An 18,790-nucleotide genomic window follows, 5' to 3' on the forward strand; every position below is an offset into this window, starting at 1 on the left:
AAATTAGAAAACTGGAAAGGAAAGAAGGGAGGAGAGTGGGGCCAGAATATAGATACTGCTTTCTAAAAGGACACTTACATAATTAAAAATGTCACCCAATAGCTAAGAAGTAGCAAAAACAAATAAAACCTGATATAGCAGAAACAAGCATTTTAAAAATACAGTCTAAACATGCATGTATGAATATGTCAAAATGAAGTCATCTATTGTGTATAACTATAAAGCACTAATAAAAATATTATAGATAGTTTGAGTCTATTTAGCATGCTAGCAAAAGCATTCAATTCTTCCTAATGTTCTAAGAGCACCAATAAATTGCAAATAGAACCATAATGTAGGTATTCTTTACACAATATCTTTATTTTATTTTTATGTGGTGCTGAGAATTGAACCCAGTGCCTCACACATGCCAGGCAAGCACTCTACTATGGAGCCGCAACCCCAAGCTCCATAATGTAGTTTTAGAATAAGACTTCAATTCACCAAGAAATTGTTAAAATAAGATTAACATTTAACATTTAAGGAAGAAGGAAAAAAACCAAATACACAATTGTATCTACAATAATCTATTTATAAAAATTGTGTAGTTCAAGCCAGGCACAGTGGCCCACACCTGTAATCCCAGTGGCTCAGGAGGCTAAGTCAGATGGACTGCAAGTTCAAGGCTAGTCTCAGCAACTTAGCAAGGCCCTAAGCAACCCAATGTGACCCTGCCTCTAAATAAATAAATAAATAAATAGGGGCTGGAAATGTAGCTCAGTGGTAAAGTGCCACTGGGTTCAATCCCTAGTATCAAAAAACAATTCTGCTTTTACAATTTAACTACATGATCCAAAGACTCAGAAAGGTATTGTGTTTCTGTCAATTTCTCCATTTATATCTAACCATTTTCAATGGTCAATGTCTAACTGATCCATATTTTTTATTATGGTTTGTACATTTTACCAAAAATTTTTTATGAGATGCAGTGACGCACACCTAATAATCCCAAGTTACTCAGGAGGCCAGTACAGAAGGATCACAAGTTCGAGACTCCTCAGCAATGCAATGAAATCTGTTATCAGAACAAAATTTAAATTAAAGGTGTTGATGCAATCAGTCACAGAACACTTGCCTAACATATGTGAGGTCCTGGGTTCAATCCCCATTACCACAATAATTACAATAATAATAGTAACAACAACAACAATATTTATAACAATAGTAATCCTTTTTTTATTTCTAAAAAAAAAAACAAAACAAAAATACTTAGAATAAGAATAAAAATGGAACATAAAAAGATTAAAAAGTCTGACTTGTTAAGGCAAAGAGATTATAAATTTATTTCAACTTTCATTAACTATTGTATGATAAATAATGATGAAACTACTGGACACAGTGGTGCACACCTGTAATCCCAGTGACTTGGGAGGTTGCAGCAGGAGGATAGCAATTTGAGAACAGCCTGGGCAATTTAGCAAGGCCCTAAGCAACTCAAAGACCCTATTTCAAAATAATAAGTAAAAAGGCCTGGAGATGTAGCTCTAGGGTAAGGTGCCCCTGGGTTCAATTCCCAGTACCAAAAAATAAATAAATAAATAAACTATAAAGGGAAAAAGGAAGTGTAAAATTCATTTTAGAGCCAGGCACAGTGGTCCATGCCTATAATCTTGGCAGCTCTGGAGATCAGGGCAGGAGGATAGCAAGTTCAAAGTCAGCCTCAGCAACTTAGCAAGGCCCTAAGCAATTTAGCAAAACCCTGCATCTAAATAAAATATTTTTTAAAAACGGGGGTTGGAGAGGTGGCTCAGTGGTTAAGTGCCCCTGAGTTTAATAATGGATACCAAAAAAAAATAAAAATAAAAATTCATTTTAGAAAAATTTCTATATATAGTAAAATTAGGTTTAAAAGCTTAAACTAAATGAAATTACTTTTAATCTCAAAGAGTAATCAAAATCACAAATAAGAAAAAGTTAAAACACAGAACAAACTCTCATTGCATATATTTCAATTCTCCTAAATTTATCCACAAAATGTAAGGTATGGCTATTTTCCAAAATGTATACAAATACCTTTAGGATAAAGATTTTCCACAGTTGCTTATGCCTGTGATCCCAGTGACTCCGGAGGCTGAGACAGGAGGATTCCAAGTTCAAAGACAGCCTCAGCAACTTAGTGAGGCTTCAAGCAATTTAGTAAGACTCTGTCTCAAAATAAAATGTAAAAAATGGGCTGGGGATGTGGCTCAGTCATTAAGCACCACCCGGTTCAATTTCTCATACAAAAAGGACAATAATAAATTTTCCTCATAGAGCAATAATATTCTTAGGTCATGACTGCCTTTTTTCTTTGAAATACTCATTTTCTCACTCAAATATAAGTTCCCCAAGGGTAGATCCTTGTCTTTTCATTTTGGTACCCTCCTTATCTATGAAAGCAGAAACTCAATAAACATTGTATTTATTAATCCCAAATGCTAAAAGAGTTCTATCTAAAGAAAGTCAAAGTAAAGGTGTACTGGTTGTTCACCAAAGGCTATGGCAAAAAGCAGGGAGGACTCACCCCAAGTGCTCTATTGTACCTGGCCCAGATAACTGTCTAATTCAGAACTCTACATGCTCTGAGCTCTGAGCTCCTGAGAGCCAACAGTGAGGAACACAAAACCAAAAAAGAGTTCCAGCTGCTGTGAGGTTACCGTTCCTCTAAACCTGAAAGCATTTCGGTTCTAAATCAAAACCAAAAAGTAATTTGCAACATTAAAATAGTATTTCTTGCTAAACAATGATGAGAAAAAGGACTCAACTATAGGAATTAGATCTCAATTTTTGCTGCTGACTATTCTGTAATATTCAGTCATGGATTTATAAATATGGCTGAGAAAATTCAAGGGATAACCTAAGTTAATGATAGGCAGAATCCTTCAAAGAAGTTACCATGTTTTCCTTCCTGCAGTCTCCACATGGCCTGTATTTTTATATAATGAGCCACGCAGTAACCCTTTGACAGATTTTTATTCACATGAATATCTAATTTTCTTTAATACATTTACAACTTACAAAATACTATGCTTTAGATAATGGTTATCATTAAACTAAAGTTTGGGTTTGTTTTTTTTTCTTCACTGTCTTGGTGGGGGTGGGGTTCGCAAAAAGTCGAATTGGGGGCTGGAGTTGTGGCTCAGTGGTAGAGCACTTGCCTAGCATGCATGAGGTACTGGGTTCAATTCTCAGCACCACATATAAATAAATACACAAATAAAAATAAAGGTCCATCAAGAACTAAAAACATTTTTTTTTTTTAAAAAGTGGAGTGGAAAATGAGGAAAATGCACACATTATTTCCTCAGTATGAAGAAATGTGTTAACAGAAGGGAAAGGGTCTACAGAGCAAGAAAGAGGGAAATCAATGTTAGCATATTATTGTTTGAACAGCCTAAATCTGGGATAAATATTTTGGCCACTGGAGAAGTAAACACCATTGTGGCACAAGGATAGTTCTTACATCAGGTTTCACCATAGCCTAGAATGATGAAACACTCAAGATCAACCAACTTTTTTTTTTGCATATTTTTTTAAATTTATTTGATTCATTGTACACAAATGGGGTATAACTGTTGTTTCTCTGGTTATAGACGAAGTAGAGTCCCACCATTTGCGTAATCATACATGTACATAGGGTAATGATGTTAGTCTCATTCTGCTACTTTTCCTTCCCCCCACCCCCTCCCCGCTCCTCTTTTTCCTCTATACAATCCATCCTTCCTCCATTCTTGCCTCCCTCCCAAGATCAACCAACTTTATATGCTTTAGTTTCAGTTTCACAGTACAACTTTCTGATTATTCATCACTATCTCCAGTACTTCAACCTCTGTACAAGGAACAGTTGTGTGCTATGGAAAGCAGACACAAAAGTGAAGCCTTCTTGTGAATTAAAATACTATTATTCTGACTCACAAAACAGCGAGTTTCAGTGGTCTGAATCATCCCTAGGTGAATTACTAGAATGGAATTTCTGGACCTTCAATACGAAGGGATAGCCTTGGGAATGTGTGACCACACGGAGATACCCACCACACCCTGTCTAGGCAGCCAGCTGGCATCCCTCTAAGAGATCTTAAGTTCAATTCTCCCTAAATTGCCATAGTAATTACCTCTATGTTTAATCATTCATCAACAAAATTCACCAAGACAGATTTTAAAAATAAGATACATGTAAATGCAAACATGCTACTGAATGATCCAATAGTATTAAGATACATAAAAAGCAATGAAACCAAGAAAATGATAAGCAAACAAGATAAACATCTAATTTGACACTAATAAACTAAAATAATTTTTTCACTCTTCCAACCCTAATGTCATCACCACAAAAGATGTTCTAAATTCAAGAAGTGCCATCAAATTCTCAAAACATTTAAGCTTTGTAAAGACACGCCCCAAAGGGTCTAATACATGTGGAGGAATGTTATCTGTATCTGTGTAAATATAAATGATTTTTTTTCACTTTTTCATTGGTGCATTATAGTTGATTTTCAGAACTCAAATGCCTTTTAAACCTCTGCATGTTTTCTGACATCTTTCAAGTAATAATCATGTATAACTGGAGTAATAAAACTTGCTTTGAAAATTCAAACAAATCATCAAAATCTGCAAACATTAAAGCAAAATCATAAACTATGAAACAATGTAATTCACCTCAAAAGACTTGTGTAAGAGCATTTTTCTATTGGATAAAAAGCAGAAATATCAGAAAGTTATTTAACACTAACAAGTTTTCCCTAGCATATTCTTCATAAATCTAAAGTCTGTTAATTCTGGATACACAGAGGTTGGGGAAAGGTTGTCCACAGAAAACAGAGTATAATATTCATTTTTAGAATTAGAGATGTAACACAGTGATAGTACTTGCCTAGCACACTCAAGGTCCCGGACTCCCCCCCCAAAAAAAACATGTTTCTTATATTAACTTTATTAACCTAAATGAAGGGTGAAAGTTTTCTATTAACAACAGATGTCAAAATAAAATACCAGAAAAAAATTAGTAAGAACAATCAAGGAATTATACAAAGAAAATTATGAAATATATAAAATATTTATTGAAAGACTTAAAATAAAACTTAAACAAATGAAGACACCCCATAAGAAGGAAAAATCATTAACAACTGTCAGGTCTCCAAAAATTAATGTATAAATACAGCATAATTCAAAAGCAGTGGGCTTTGAGATTTTCAAAACTCGATAAAATTATTTTCAATCCATATAGATTCAAGAACGAATACTTAAGAATAGTCAAAAAATGAAAAACTAGGGGCTGGGGCAGAGCACTTGCCTAGCATGTGTAAGGCACTGGGTTCGATCCTTAGTGCCACATAAAAATGAAAAAAGGCATGCTGTTCATCTACAACTACAAAACAATTTTTTTAAAAGAAAAACTACAGTGACAGGAGGTTTTGTTTGTTTGTTTTCTTTTAGTTTTGTTGTTGTTGTTTGGGGTTTTTGTTTTGTTTTGTTTTTTTACAGTTCTGAACCCAGGAGTGCTCTACCACTCACCTACATCCCCAGCCCTTTTTATTTTGAGACAGGGTCTCACAGTTGCCCAAATTGACCTTGAACTTTTACAATCATCCAGCCTCAGCCTCCCAAAATGCTGAGATTAAAGGCAGGCCCAGAGCGCCTGGCTTCACAGAAGCTTTTCTTAACAAAAAGTAACTTTCTACAAACTTATTATATCAAAACAAGGACTGGGGATGCAGCCTGGTGGTAGAACGCTTGCCTTACATTCAAGAGGCCCTGGGTTCTACCCCCAACGTCACAAAAATAAATAAATATAAATAATAATTTTAAAATTACTTAAAAACAAAACAATGGTACAGGATGAGAAAAACAGAACAACTAAAAAGAGCAAACATACAAGGAAACATAGCATATAAAAAGTGGCATTTATGGGGCTGGTGCTGGGGCTCAGTGGTAGAGCACTTGCCTTTCACATGTGAAGCACTGGGTTCTATCCCCAGCACCACAGAAAAATAAAAAAATTTTAAAAAAGAATAAATAAAGATATTAATAAAAAAAAAGTAAGTGAAAAAAAAAGTGGTATTTAATTCACTGAGGAGAGTGGTTTGTTTATGTGATGGACTGACATATCTGACTCCATGAGAATTTTATAGGCCAGACTCCAAGGGAAATGACTAAACAGACTCCATTTTACTCTGAGACTCCATGTTATGTAGGAAATAAGCTTCTCCCATGGGAACACCCCGCCTCTGTGCCCATCGTCAGTTACTTGGTGTGACATGTTTAATAATATACAATGGCAACTCCTATGTAGTAAAGAATTGCTCTCTTTTGATTCCTATTGCTCCTAAACAATGTACCATGTGAACAGTGATTGTGTGGATGTTAGCAACCATTTTTAGTTTGTACCTAGGTAAGGGTCATTTTGACCCACTTCCCCCTCTGTCGATGATCTCATAATGTTAATGTATAATTTTGAATCACAGCAACAGACACTTATGATTAATGTGATTTTTGGTATAAGAACCCCTATAACCCTGTGGTTGGGGCTGTTCTCCCAATAGCCATTCTTTGGGGCATTGTGTGAGACAGTCAGCTGGCCAGCTTAATAAAGACTCTCAAATTTGGACTTCTCAGTGGTGGTCGGTCTGTTCTTCAGTTGCGCCCCGTAACATTTAGTCCTGGCATAGTTGGCTATCTATAAAAGCTGTCATACAGGACTTCTTGTGTCATGCTATGTAAATGTTAACTCCTGATGGATAAATATACTCATTATTTTTTAAAACCCATAGTTAAAAAGAATAAGAAAACATTTGTATATTCTTGGTATAGAAGAGACTCTCCTAAGTAGCATAGTTTCAGAAGTCATAAAGGTAAAGAGCCGTACATGTGACTACTTTAAAGTATCTGACACGCCAGACGCAGTGGCACACACCTGTAATCCCAGCAGCTCGGGAGGCTGAGGCAGGAGGATTGCGCATTCAAAGCCAGTCTTAGCAAAAGCGAGGTGCTAAGTAACTCAGTGAGACCCTGTCTCTAAATAAAAAATACAAAATAGAGCTGGGGATGTTGCTCAGCAGTTGAGTGCCCCTGAGTTCAATCCCCAGTACCAAAAAAAAAAAAAAAAAAAAAAAAAAGTCTGACACAAGGTTAAAAGAAAAAATGAAAGACAATACAGTCATACCCCATTTACGTATGATGTGTCAAAATGCACTCTACTGTCATGTATTACTAATTTTAAAAAGACAGTAATACAAGTGCCATATGACATATAATATTCCATAAGTGCTCCAAAGAGATAAAATGAAAAAACTGTCAGTGGTAGTGGAGCAGGCAATAGACAGGCTGAGCCAAGAGGATTGAAAGCTCAAGGACAGCTTCAGCAACTTTTTGAGGCCCTACGCAACTCAGGGAGAACTTGTCTCAAATTAAAAATAAATAAAAAGGACTGGGAATGTGGTTCAGTGATTAAGTGTCCCTGGGTTTAACTCCCAGTACATCCCACCCCGCCACCCCGCCCACGGCCAAAAAAGAGAGAGGGAAACAACTTAAAAAAGAAATGAACCAAGGACCTAAACAGACAATTCTCAGTAAAGAAATCCAAATGGCCAACAGCATATCAAAAGAAGCTAGCGCCAGTAAAAATGAAATTAAGACAAAACTGAGACATTTGTCATCTAGCAGACTAGTAAAAATTAAATTATATTTACATGTAGTGGTGTGATGATATGGAAAAACCACTGCTAGTGAAGGTAGAAATTATGACAACCATTTTGAGAATAATCTGAAAATAATACATTTAAAATATATTTCTCTGTTAATCCTGAAATTCCATTCTGAAGATTCTAGTCTGTAGAAATGAAAGTATGAGCAAATAAGGTAACATGCAAAGTATACCTACTGTAGCACTATGTGTAGTGACAAAAATCTGGAAACAATCTAAATGTCCACAGGAAAATAGTTAAACAAATTATGGTACATCCATGCTATAATTCATACTAGGACAGTTTAAAAGATCAAGGTAGAATTATATTTACTGATAGTAACATATCAAGAAAGGATTGATATAGAGTAAAATATATTTTTTTTTTTTTTTTTGGTACTGGGGATGGAACTCAGGGCCTTGTGCTTGCAAGGCAAGCACTCTACCAGTTGAGCTATCTCCCCAGCCCGAGTAATATAATTTGATTTCTTTTGTAAAAAGAAAGCATTCCTACATAGGCACATTTATGTTAGCACAGAATATACAGCAATATATCATGGAGAGAAACACTGAAGGATGCCCATAATCTGGGTAAAATGGTTTAGGAGCAATAATGAAAATGGCTGAAAGAAATAAATAAAATCTTCAGTATTTTGTTTTTCTTAATACAATGAGCAATTACAATTATCATTTTATAGATTTAACAGATGAAGCTAAGTGCAGTGGCGCATACCTGTAATCCCAGCAGCTCAGGAGGCTGAAGCAGGAAGAGCACAAGTTCAAAGCCAGTTTCAGCAATTTAGCAAGGCCCTAAGCAACTCAGAAAGACCCTGTCTCTAAATTTAACATAAAAAAAGGGCTGGGGAGGTGTCTCAGTGGTTAAGCATTCCTGGGGTCAATCCTTGGAACCATAAAGTAAATAAAAGATGAACTAAAAATTGTTTTAAATCTCGGAATAATAAAAATATATTATTCAAACATGAGGGGAATCAGTAACAAATCACTCAAACTCCATTGTTGGGAAAAAGACGTAAATTCTGCAACTTACTACTAGTTTCCTCAGCATAATAGATATTCAAAAGAAAGATAATGGGAAAAAACAGATTTCTTGGAAGCCACCTGAAGCTTTTACTAAGCAAATCACAAATAGAAAAGATTAATGTCTATTTATACCCTGATATTCTCAAAAATAAGAAGATTTAAGATGGGCAAGGTGGTGCACATCTATAATCCCAGTGGCTCAGGAGGCTGAGGCACAAGGATCTCGGGTTCAAAGTCAGACTCAGCAAAAGTGAGATGCTAAGCAACTCACTAAGACCGTCTCTAAAGAAAATACAAAATAGGGCTGGGGATATGGCTCAGTGGTTGAATACCCCTGAGTTCAATTGCCAGAATCAACACCCCCCCCCCCCGCAAAAAAAAAAAAAAAAAGATTTCCTGTTTTCTAAACCTGAAGACAAGTTCACTGATATCAACTCTACCAGTCACAGAAAATGACCTGCAGTTGACCCTGACTGCTTTTGACTCCAACATTGACCAATTACCAAGTCAGAGTACCTTAACAATTTTTTCACATTATTTTCACTTACAGCATCTATTCTGCAAAGTGATCCCCTAAGTGTCAGGCACTGTGCTGTGGATAGGAATACCTTAAATTTGACCGTTCTTGTTCTTTAGAAGCTTAAAAAAAGAGAGAGACAATTCAATTAGTACTAAAAACTGCTCCACCCCTTTGCCTGGGTTGCCTAGGGGAAAAAAAGTCCTACACTCCTATGCCCAGAGGGTAGAGAGGAAGGAAGAATGAGTTCTGTAAGTGGTGAAAAACAAAAGTATTCCAGGTATAGACAGAACAAGAACAATGAGAATGAAAGAATAGTTAAGGAATAGCAAAAAGCTCAGTGTTAAATAAAATAATACAATCAAATGTTAGCAATATCAATGCAAGCTACTTCCTCATTCTACTTTCTTAAATAATCACCACCGACGTATTAAGCTTTCATTATGGAAAAGGTTTCTAAGCACAATCCAAAGTCCAAGTTCTTACTAGTGAGGAAAAAAAAAATACACTGTTCTTTTTTTGGGGGGCGGGGGGGGGGGGGGGGAGCCTAGGGGTATTGGATTGGGATTGAAACCAGGAACACTTAACCACTGAGCCACATCTCTGCCCCTTTGTATTTTGAGAGAGTCTCACTAAGTTGCTGAGATTGACCTGGAACTTTACATCCTCATTGCCTCAGCCTTCTGAGTCAATGAAATTATAGGTGTGCACCCCCATGCTCAGCAAAATACGCACTTATATATCATACATATGGGTACTAATAGAAAAGGGATTTTTTTTTTATTTTTTTATTTATTGTTGATGGACCTTTATTTTATTTATTCGTATGTAGTGCTGAGAATTGAACCCAGTGCCTCACACATGGGAGGCAAGGGCTCTATCACTGAGCCACAACCAGCCTCAAGGGATCATTCTTATAATAGTTTTTTCCCTTCAAAAATCATACCAAAGCCTAACATTTACAAAGATTCAAATAACTCCACACAGTGTACCTAATTATTTTCAGTTAGTTTTTCCCCAACCAATCATCTCAAACCAGTATTTTCATACTTTAAAATAATAATGTTTTCAAACTTTTCAAAATATAGGTAGGGAATCAAATCTTTCACACAGAATTTTTTAAAGTAATTTTAAAATAGCTTTCTTTTTTTTCTTCATATTGAAACTGCACAATTTCTCAAATGAGATTTAGTAAATAGCTTCACTAACCTGAGTTGTAAAAGCACTAATGGAACTCCTTTTAGTTGTACAGTTCTATAATCATTTACAAAAATTAACTCTTGTAATTAATTAATGTACATACTGTATTCTATAACACTTAATTTTGACCCAAACGTTGTAAAATGAAGAGGGCAAAAAGAGATTTCATAGTTTCAAAGATCTTAGATCACATCTTTCTTAAATTTGCTACTCCCAGGAACCCACATTAACCTCGAAACCTGACTAGCTGAAAAGCCTGAGCACAGTACTGATGCCCAGCACAACAGGAGTACAAAAGGTGTAACAGGCAAGCTGGAGTTAGCAAAGCAAATGCCTATCACATTGCACTGAGACTATTGTGCTGTTAACAACAAAAAAAAAAGGGGGGGGTGTAAAAACCACTTGTCTAAGATCTCTAATTATTCACAGAGTACAGTGATCACATGTATTTTCCCCATCTTTTAAAATACTATGATTTTTTCTTCTAAATCTATTTTTTCACTAACATTTATAACATATTTTATTTCTCCAATGGTCTGAACAGACTTAGAAAAAAGGAAAAACTTCCAAGTACCTACTGAAAAAGCACTTTTCATTTCAATCATCTCTCTCTAAACTTTGCCCTTTTATACTAAAGTGTTAGCTGCTGCTGACTAAACAAGTTTGACAAGCCTGAGTTGATTCCCCCAACCCCCACTTCTGGACCCTTCAAACTTTGACGGGTTGGTTCAAGTAACCAGAACTCATGCCAAATCAAGAGTTTTGGGTTATTCCTTCAGTGAAGAAAAGAAATTTACATTTTCAAGATAGAAATGAAAGCTCTTTTCCCTTTTCTGACTTCAGTGAAATAAGAAGGTACCTGGAAAAATCCTAATACACTTTAACAAAGATAATTATTTTCAAACTTATAAGCCATGAGGTTATGTAAATCAACATTTTCTCTTAATTTTAAAATTGCTTTAAATATTATCCTGCATAAGCAACTGAATAAAAAGATGAAAGAAAACCAAAATCAAGAACTGAAAATTCATAAAGCAATGAAAAACTAAATTACAAGCACCTAAAACAGCTAAACAAGTCTCTGCTATCTGAAGAAAGCTAATATTTTTAGATTTTCTGAAGTTAAATCTAAATAAGAGTTTTAAAGTTTATATACGCAAAATTTGAAAATCCCCATCAAATGCAAATAAAGCAATTAAGCATTGGGACAATCCATTTTGATACGTAGACTCCCAATTCCATTTCTTAATTAAAAATAATCCTTTGAAAATATCCAACTTGTTAAAATTGTATAGTTTTGTGATTCATTAAACTTGGGGTTTGGTTTTGTTTGTCTACCACTGATTTTGAAAACTCCTTTTTAAAAATAAACACTAAGATGAAATATCACCAAGGCGTCACTGGCAATTTGTGCACTTTATAGCTTCTCTCTGAAATTCACCATCATATCTACAACTGTTGTCAGTTAAACAGACGGAATCAAAGAACAAGTAAGTGTTCCCAAAACAAAATGAATGGAAGTTTCCTAAACACTAACTTTAATTGAATGGGCAATTCCCAACAAAGTTAGACATCCATATGAGTTGATCAATCAATGGTGCAGTAAACAGAACTTTGCAAGTAATCTGTAAAGGCAAAAAGACTTTCTCCAAGTAAACTGCAATGCGCCTAAGAAGGACCTTTAAATATCAGTACATTATACTGTAACATGAACTGAGTTAAATAACCACCTATTGGACAGCTCTTCCAATACCTTGTCTGAAAAGTGTAATTCAGAACATTTCACTAGTACTACAAGAAGATAGTAAATGAGTAGTAGTCCTTAAGTACTTGGGATTTGAATGCTCTTTAAAGCAAAGGAGAAAATTCCAGTTTTAGAGTTAACACACTGGCAGAACTCACTAATATCTAATAATAACATACATATTTGAAGACTGCCTTAAAACAGATACCAAGAACATTAAATATTTATACTGAAAATTCTTCAACTATTGAAACATCATTATGACCTGTAAAAGAATTATCTATACTCTCAATTACTTGTCAGGATAATGCAAAGTGTTAGAAGATTCAAGTCAGTTTAACGTTACGAATTTAAATTGCAATAGTCACTTCACCGTGATCTCTAAGAGGAGGTAAAAACTCAGGCTGAGATGAAATAGAAGTGATTCAATCACACTCACCTAACTTGAAATGTAGGAAATAATCAGTGGATTATTGTGAAATGCTTTTTATTCAACCATGCCAGACTGCAAACATACTTAAGAATAGAATAAAAGTAATGAGATTATGGGTACCTTGAGGATTCACATTTTTCAAACCAAAAGTTAAGGTGTATATAGTCTGACAAGCACTATGGAGAATAGTGGAAAGGGAAGTACTTAAAACACCCTGATGGCTGGAGTCGTGGCTCAGTGGTAGAGCACTTGCCTTAGCATGCGTGAGGCACTGGACTCGATTCTCAGCACTGCACATAAATAAATGAATAAAATAAAGGTCCATCAACAACTAAAAATATATTTTAAAATAGTTAAAAAAAAAAAAAAAAATAATGAACTTGGGTTGGGGTTGTGGGTCAGTGGCAGAGCGCTTGCCTAGCGTGTGTGAGGCAGTGGGTCCGATTCTCAGCACCACATATAAATGAATAAAATAAAGGTCCATTGACACCTACAAAAACATTCTTTTAAAAATTTAACCACTCCGAGAAAAACGAACACCTGAAGTCGATACGTGTATTTTTTTACAATCAGCCAGCCAAGATCATTACTGTACATGATCATTACAGCTGAAAATTAAGATCACTAAGAAATCATTCAGTTCTCTGGTCTATTAACTAATCCCTACCCTAACCCAAAAAAGTTACTCTCCTTTTATTTATGTCAGATTAATATTCTTCACAATTTCCATACTCAGGGATATACACTACGCAAAAACATATAAAGCTGTCAACCACTACCAAAAGGTCTAATGTGCGGCACGGAAAGGAAATCCACAAAGGAGAAAACGTTTGACAGCACCTTTCCCCTAAAAAGCCATGTAATCTGCTTCATCAACCATTTCTGCCGAAGTGCACTCGAGCGAGTGGTTCCACGGCTCCGACCCCGAGACCTAACAGAAAGCGTAACCGACCTGACTTTCAGGCAACCAGGAAGATCGGGAGAATTATTAGAAACTGACGTCCGAAGGACGAAGAGTTTGAGAGAAGGGCTAAGAGCGTAGTCGCCGGTGAGTTTTGGTTTTTGTTTTGTTGTGTGTGTGTGTGTGTGTGTGTGTGTGTGTTTAAGGCGGAGAACTGGGGAAGAAGTTAGTCGAAAGGTTAGAGGGAGGCGAAGCCGGGGTCCGGTTCCGAGAGCACGGCATTGCACAGGCGGACAGCGCTTAACTCGGCGTGTGGCAACGCTGAGAGTTCGGAGACCTGACCCGAGTCCCAGCTACAAGAACGCTGATACGTGGCTGAGAGAGGACACGCGGGGGTGGGGCCCGCCCCGCTAAATCCTGGGCTCCCTGAATGAGCTTTCAGGGGAGGATCGCAGCCCGAGAAAGTCAATGAGTTCAAGGAGGCCTGCCCCGGCCCGGCAACGCCACAGCAAGGAACGCTGCTGCGCGCGGAACCTCGGGGTCTGAGGCCTCGGGGTCGGCCCTCAGGAAGTCGGAGCAACCCCTGGCGCTCCCGGCCCCTCCTGGCCCAACCTCTGTCCTCTCTTCTCACCCCCCACAGGCTGGGACCGGACCCCCTGGGACTGACAGGAAGCTTCCGGCCGTACGCCCGCGGCAGCGGCAGGGCAAAAGAAACAATACGCTCTTAGCGCCGCGAGTGACACTCACCGGCCCGAAACCTCGAATGAAACCAGCAGCTTCGGGGGCGGCGGCAGCAGTGGCAGCAGGAACCGAACATCCAAAATGGCGGCTCCCTCGGCCTCACCACCGCTACTGCAGGCGGAGGGATTCTTAGGAGGGAAGGAGTTTTTAACTAACTTCACACACTATCGCAATAACTTCAGTCCCTATCTCTCTCTCCTTGTCGGTTCTGCGTCCCCTGACTGCAACTTCTCGGGCCTCCCCCCTCAAATTACCCAAGAACTCGGACCCCGCCGAGGACTATTTGCCAACGAGGAGGCGACTGCTCCTGGCAGAGCGACGCAAAGCGTAGCAAGGGTCGGGGCTGTCACTGATGACGCTAGACGCGGCTGCCGAGTCACCGCTGCGATGAGTCTGAGCAAGAAAGATCCGGACTACCCCGGAGCCGACGCACTTTGGTTCCGTTTGCGGCGGGCGGCGGGCTGGCGGGGAGAATGCTGGGCTAACCAGGAAGCTATGTGCCACCTGAAGGGGAGGAGCTAGGCGGAGAAGCAGGTGGGGACTCAACGCTTAGCCAGCCTGAGTGGATTTTCGTACAAGAGGTTCCCAAAGTCCTTCCTGTCACCTTTAAGACCTCAGCCTTTTCTTTAACTTCAAAAACATGCTTCACGTCATCTTGGATTCTATGGTTTTATGCTATCTTGGCAATTAATTTTATGGGAAAAAAAAAAAAAAAAACCTAGACGATGAAGCAGGAGAATGGATTCCAAGCCTAGGCTTGCCCCTCGTGCGTTGGAAAAATACCATAAACTCTCCAAGCCCTCAATTTTCTAGTATGTAAAAAGAGAAGACTTGGACTAATAATAGCTAAAAATTCTTCCAGAATGAACTTTCTATGATTCCATAAAGTAATGATCTGAGCCAAAGAGAGTCTAACCAGACAGTTCCTGACTTGATAATTACTAACATGTGACAGGGGTCTTTTCCATGTAAACATACAGAGGTCCTTGAGATCTTGGTGCATTTAAAGATGACCTACCTAGACTAAAATCCGTCAGATGGATTGACAAAGAAGTACTCCCAATAGTTAATTAAAGCACCAGACTGGATACCAAAAAGAAGCAAATTAACCGCAAATCCCAAGTGTAAGATCTGAGTATCATAAACAGGAAGTTGCACGTTCTTCTTTAGGCAGTCGATTTCATGCAGGGATGTCAAAACACTTTACAAAAGTTGAACTGGGTATGTCCTTGAACTTCCAGGGCATCCCAAGAGAATGGAAAGAAAGGAGCCAAGGGTATAATAGAATTTATCATTTTTATTAATAAATGTTGATATCACATTGTTCATAAAGCACCTTCATATGTATAATGTTAATTTGACCCTCTGGACAACCTACTGAGACAGTAAATAATTTAGTTTTATAAATAAGGAGATCGAGACTCAGAGAAAAGTCCCCCTGCCCCGCTGGATTTCTGCTATAGATTGCCATCTTACAATTTAGAAAACTGTACACACCTCTACCCCAAACACAAATACTAAGGGTGAAATAAACCCAGAGCAAATGGATTGGAAAGAAGAATACTTATAGATTCAGACCCTCCTATCCCTCTGCTGCACTTAAGTACACTATAGCACTAGATCACATAGATAGTAAATAGAATAACACTAGAATATAAGGATGGCATAATGTGGATTCCTCTGAGCTATAGCTATGTATGAAACACATGCCAAATTCAGTTTGAGATTTCCATAAAAGAATGGAGGTTGCAAAGCAGAGTTAGCAAGTATTCCATTTGTAACATCACAAAAATTACTTAGAGGTCAAAATAAAGTGTTTACCATTGCAAACCGAAAAGAAAAGATAACCCAGGAAGAGCTTTGTTAGGTTCAGTAGTGTACACCTGTAATCCCAGCAACCCAGGAAGCTGACGTAGAACGATTGCAAATTCAAAGCCAGTCTCAGTCATTTAGTGAGGCCCTAAGCAACTTAGACCCTGTCTCAAATGAAAAATAAAAAGGGCTGAGGATGTAGCTCAGTAGTTAAGACCCAATACCTGACCTCCCACCAAAAAAAGTTTTTTTTGTACCATATCAAACAGCAGATTATTAAAAAGAAAACTGCTACATAAACCCCCTCCCTGTATTTTTTATATTTTCTTATATTACTAACCCCCTCCCCCTTGCAATTGCCCCAATTTATAGCATAGTCATCATTAATCTGGAATCTCTGGTTTCTGTGGTTTTGGATTAAAATTTAGAAAGGTTTACTCCCCAACTTCTCACATATAATCTCTAATTTCAGATAAATTACACACGGTCATAAAGGGGACTATTAGACTGCCAATAAAAAAAAAACTTATAGCTCTAACTTTACTATCATGGTATAGCAGAGTTTTCTAAACAATAGTATTAAAATGGCTGGGAGACAAGATCATTATTTTTATGGTTTTGTTTATTATTGATAACTTGCATGCTTCAATTTAACAATAACTATAAAAAAACAAAATTGAAGAGAAGTCAGACCACTTGGATTCTAGGTCTGGCTGGGTTTAACTCACGTCGTACCTAGACCAAGATGTTTAACATCTCTCAGTCTATTTTTCAGCTTTCCAAAATTTATTTGTTTTGCCTTATTCCAAAATGGATTTAAATTCGCTTGTTATCCAAAAGGGATCAAATACATGAAAGCACTTCAGAAAGCATAAACACTGTTAAGAATGTAAGTATAAAAACGTTTATGCCAACCCACAATTGAAAGCGTTTATTGACTGCCTACTATAACAGTAGTGCATTGTGTCTTAAAATTTACAAAAGTATTTTCACATACATCGATTAATTTACTCAACATGCATGAGCTTGTAAACCCCAAAAGCATCATACCATAGTAGCGAAGAGCTTGGTTTCTGGAACTAGATTGCCTGGGTTTAAAATTCTGCCTTCCCCTCTTTCCTTCATGACCTGCAGCAAGTTGCTTAACATCTCTGAACTCATCTGACCATCAGTGTCTCCATCTTGTAAAATGAGACTAAAAGTAGCATTGGCATCTTAGGGCCAGTGTGATAATTAAATGATCTGATACACTTAGTTCTTAGAACAGGACCTAGCACATAGTAAGGGCTCAGAGGTGTCTTTAAAAGAAATACTATCATTCTCCATTTTAGAGATAAGGAAACAGAGGGTCAGAGAGATTAAATGATTTCTCACACTTACATACAGAAGAAACCAGATTCATACAAGACCGTCCAAGTCTGAACCAGGCACAATGGTTCAGGCCTGTAATCCCAGCAATTCAGGAGGCTGAGACAGGAGGCTCACAAGCTTGAGGCCAGCATCAGCAATTTAGCGAGGCCATAAGCAACTTATTGAGACCCTGTCTCAAAATTTTACAGAAGTATTGGGGATATAGCTCAGTGGTATAGCATCCCTGGGTTAAGCCCTCTGGTAAAGCATCTCTGAGTTAAAACCCAATACCAAGGGGAGGGTGGAGACTTTCCAACTCTGGATTTGTCTTCTAGGTCATATAAAAATCAATCAATCATTATGCAGCCTGATTCCTTCCACTATGCCACACCGTCCTGTGTTTACTAGAAGCTGTGATAGACATTACAGAAGAGACCACTACTACAGTCTAGATAATTATAATCTCACTGAAGAAACTTAGAGTTTAAAAAAATGGTAAATAAAAAAAAAGTATCTTTCATCAAACAAGTTGTAGTTCAAAAAAAGCAGAAAAGTGAGAAGTCATTGAGAGCCAGAGCATTAAAAGAGGATTTCCTGGAAGACATGGCATATCAGTTGGAACCTGTGATACTCAAGGGGTTCTCTGTGTTGGGGTTAGGGATGCAGTGGGATTCTTAAGTGATTGTATCAGCATCCGGAGCTGCAACCCATATGCCCATTAAAGCACATGGGATAGCTCTCTCTCAAGAAATTTGGTCAGCCTCTTTCTCAAGGAATTCTTCTTATTTCTCCATGTTTCAGAGACCTCAACTTAGAGAAGACAGTAGAGGAGGCAAACCCTGTAGGAAACGCAGGGACATGACTCAAAGAGGTGGCTCCACTGGTCTGTTTTGTTATCATTTGAGTCACATGGATCTATAAATAAGCCTGGAAGTCAGAAATTAGTCTCTCTACTGTTGTTTATGTTATGTTTTCACATAAATTATTTTCACATTTTTTAAGTATGGTCCCTAATCACAATGTACCCTGGCCTGGGAAAAGAATTTAGGAATTAATCTTTCAGTTTTGACATATGCCAGAAATGATGTAAAACTTAAAATTCCAACAGTCAACATATATACATGGACCTCCTACCAATAACATTAGAAAATCTATGTTATGATCCCTCTTGCTCAAGATCAATGCCCAGAGGGCATGATTTTAAGAAGGCAGCTCAAAGTCCCACCTGAGGTGCTCTATGCCACAATATTTTATTTTTAGTGGTTATCTTGGCTTGTAAATAATGCCATACTATGTTGGCACCTTCAGAGGAAGAGCTTCACCAGATGTAAGATTGCAATCAATTCAAACCCCAA

The 18,790-nt window shown here is 37.6% G+C and overlaps 1 protein-coding gene across 2 annotated transcripts in view; it reads right to left on the bottom strand.

The window, feature by feature from the left end:
* The window catches only part of Ap1g1 (adaptor related protein complex 1 subunit gamma 1), a 79,313-nt gene extending 64,705 nt beyond the window's left edge, over positions 1–14,608 (bottom strand). The window contains exon 1 of one of the 2 annotated variants that reach the window (XM_047528158.1): positions 14,280–14,608. The gene's annotated coding sequence lies outside the window, so the exon portion shown is untranslated. The remainder of the gene's footprint in view (positions 1–14,279) is intronic. The other variant, XM_047528159.1, reaches the window with a different exon arrangement.
* Positions 14,609–18,790: the final 4,182 nt, after the last annotated feature.

Source organism: Sciurus carolinensis, chromosome 16 (assembly GCF_902686445.1).
Source record: "Sciurus carolinensis chromosome 16, mSciCar1.2, whole genome shotgun sequence".
Taxonomy (NCBI): domain Eukaryota; kingdom Metazoa; phylum Chordata; class Mammalia; order Rodentia; family Sciuridae; genus Sciurus; species Sciurus carolinensis.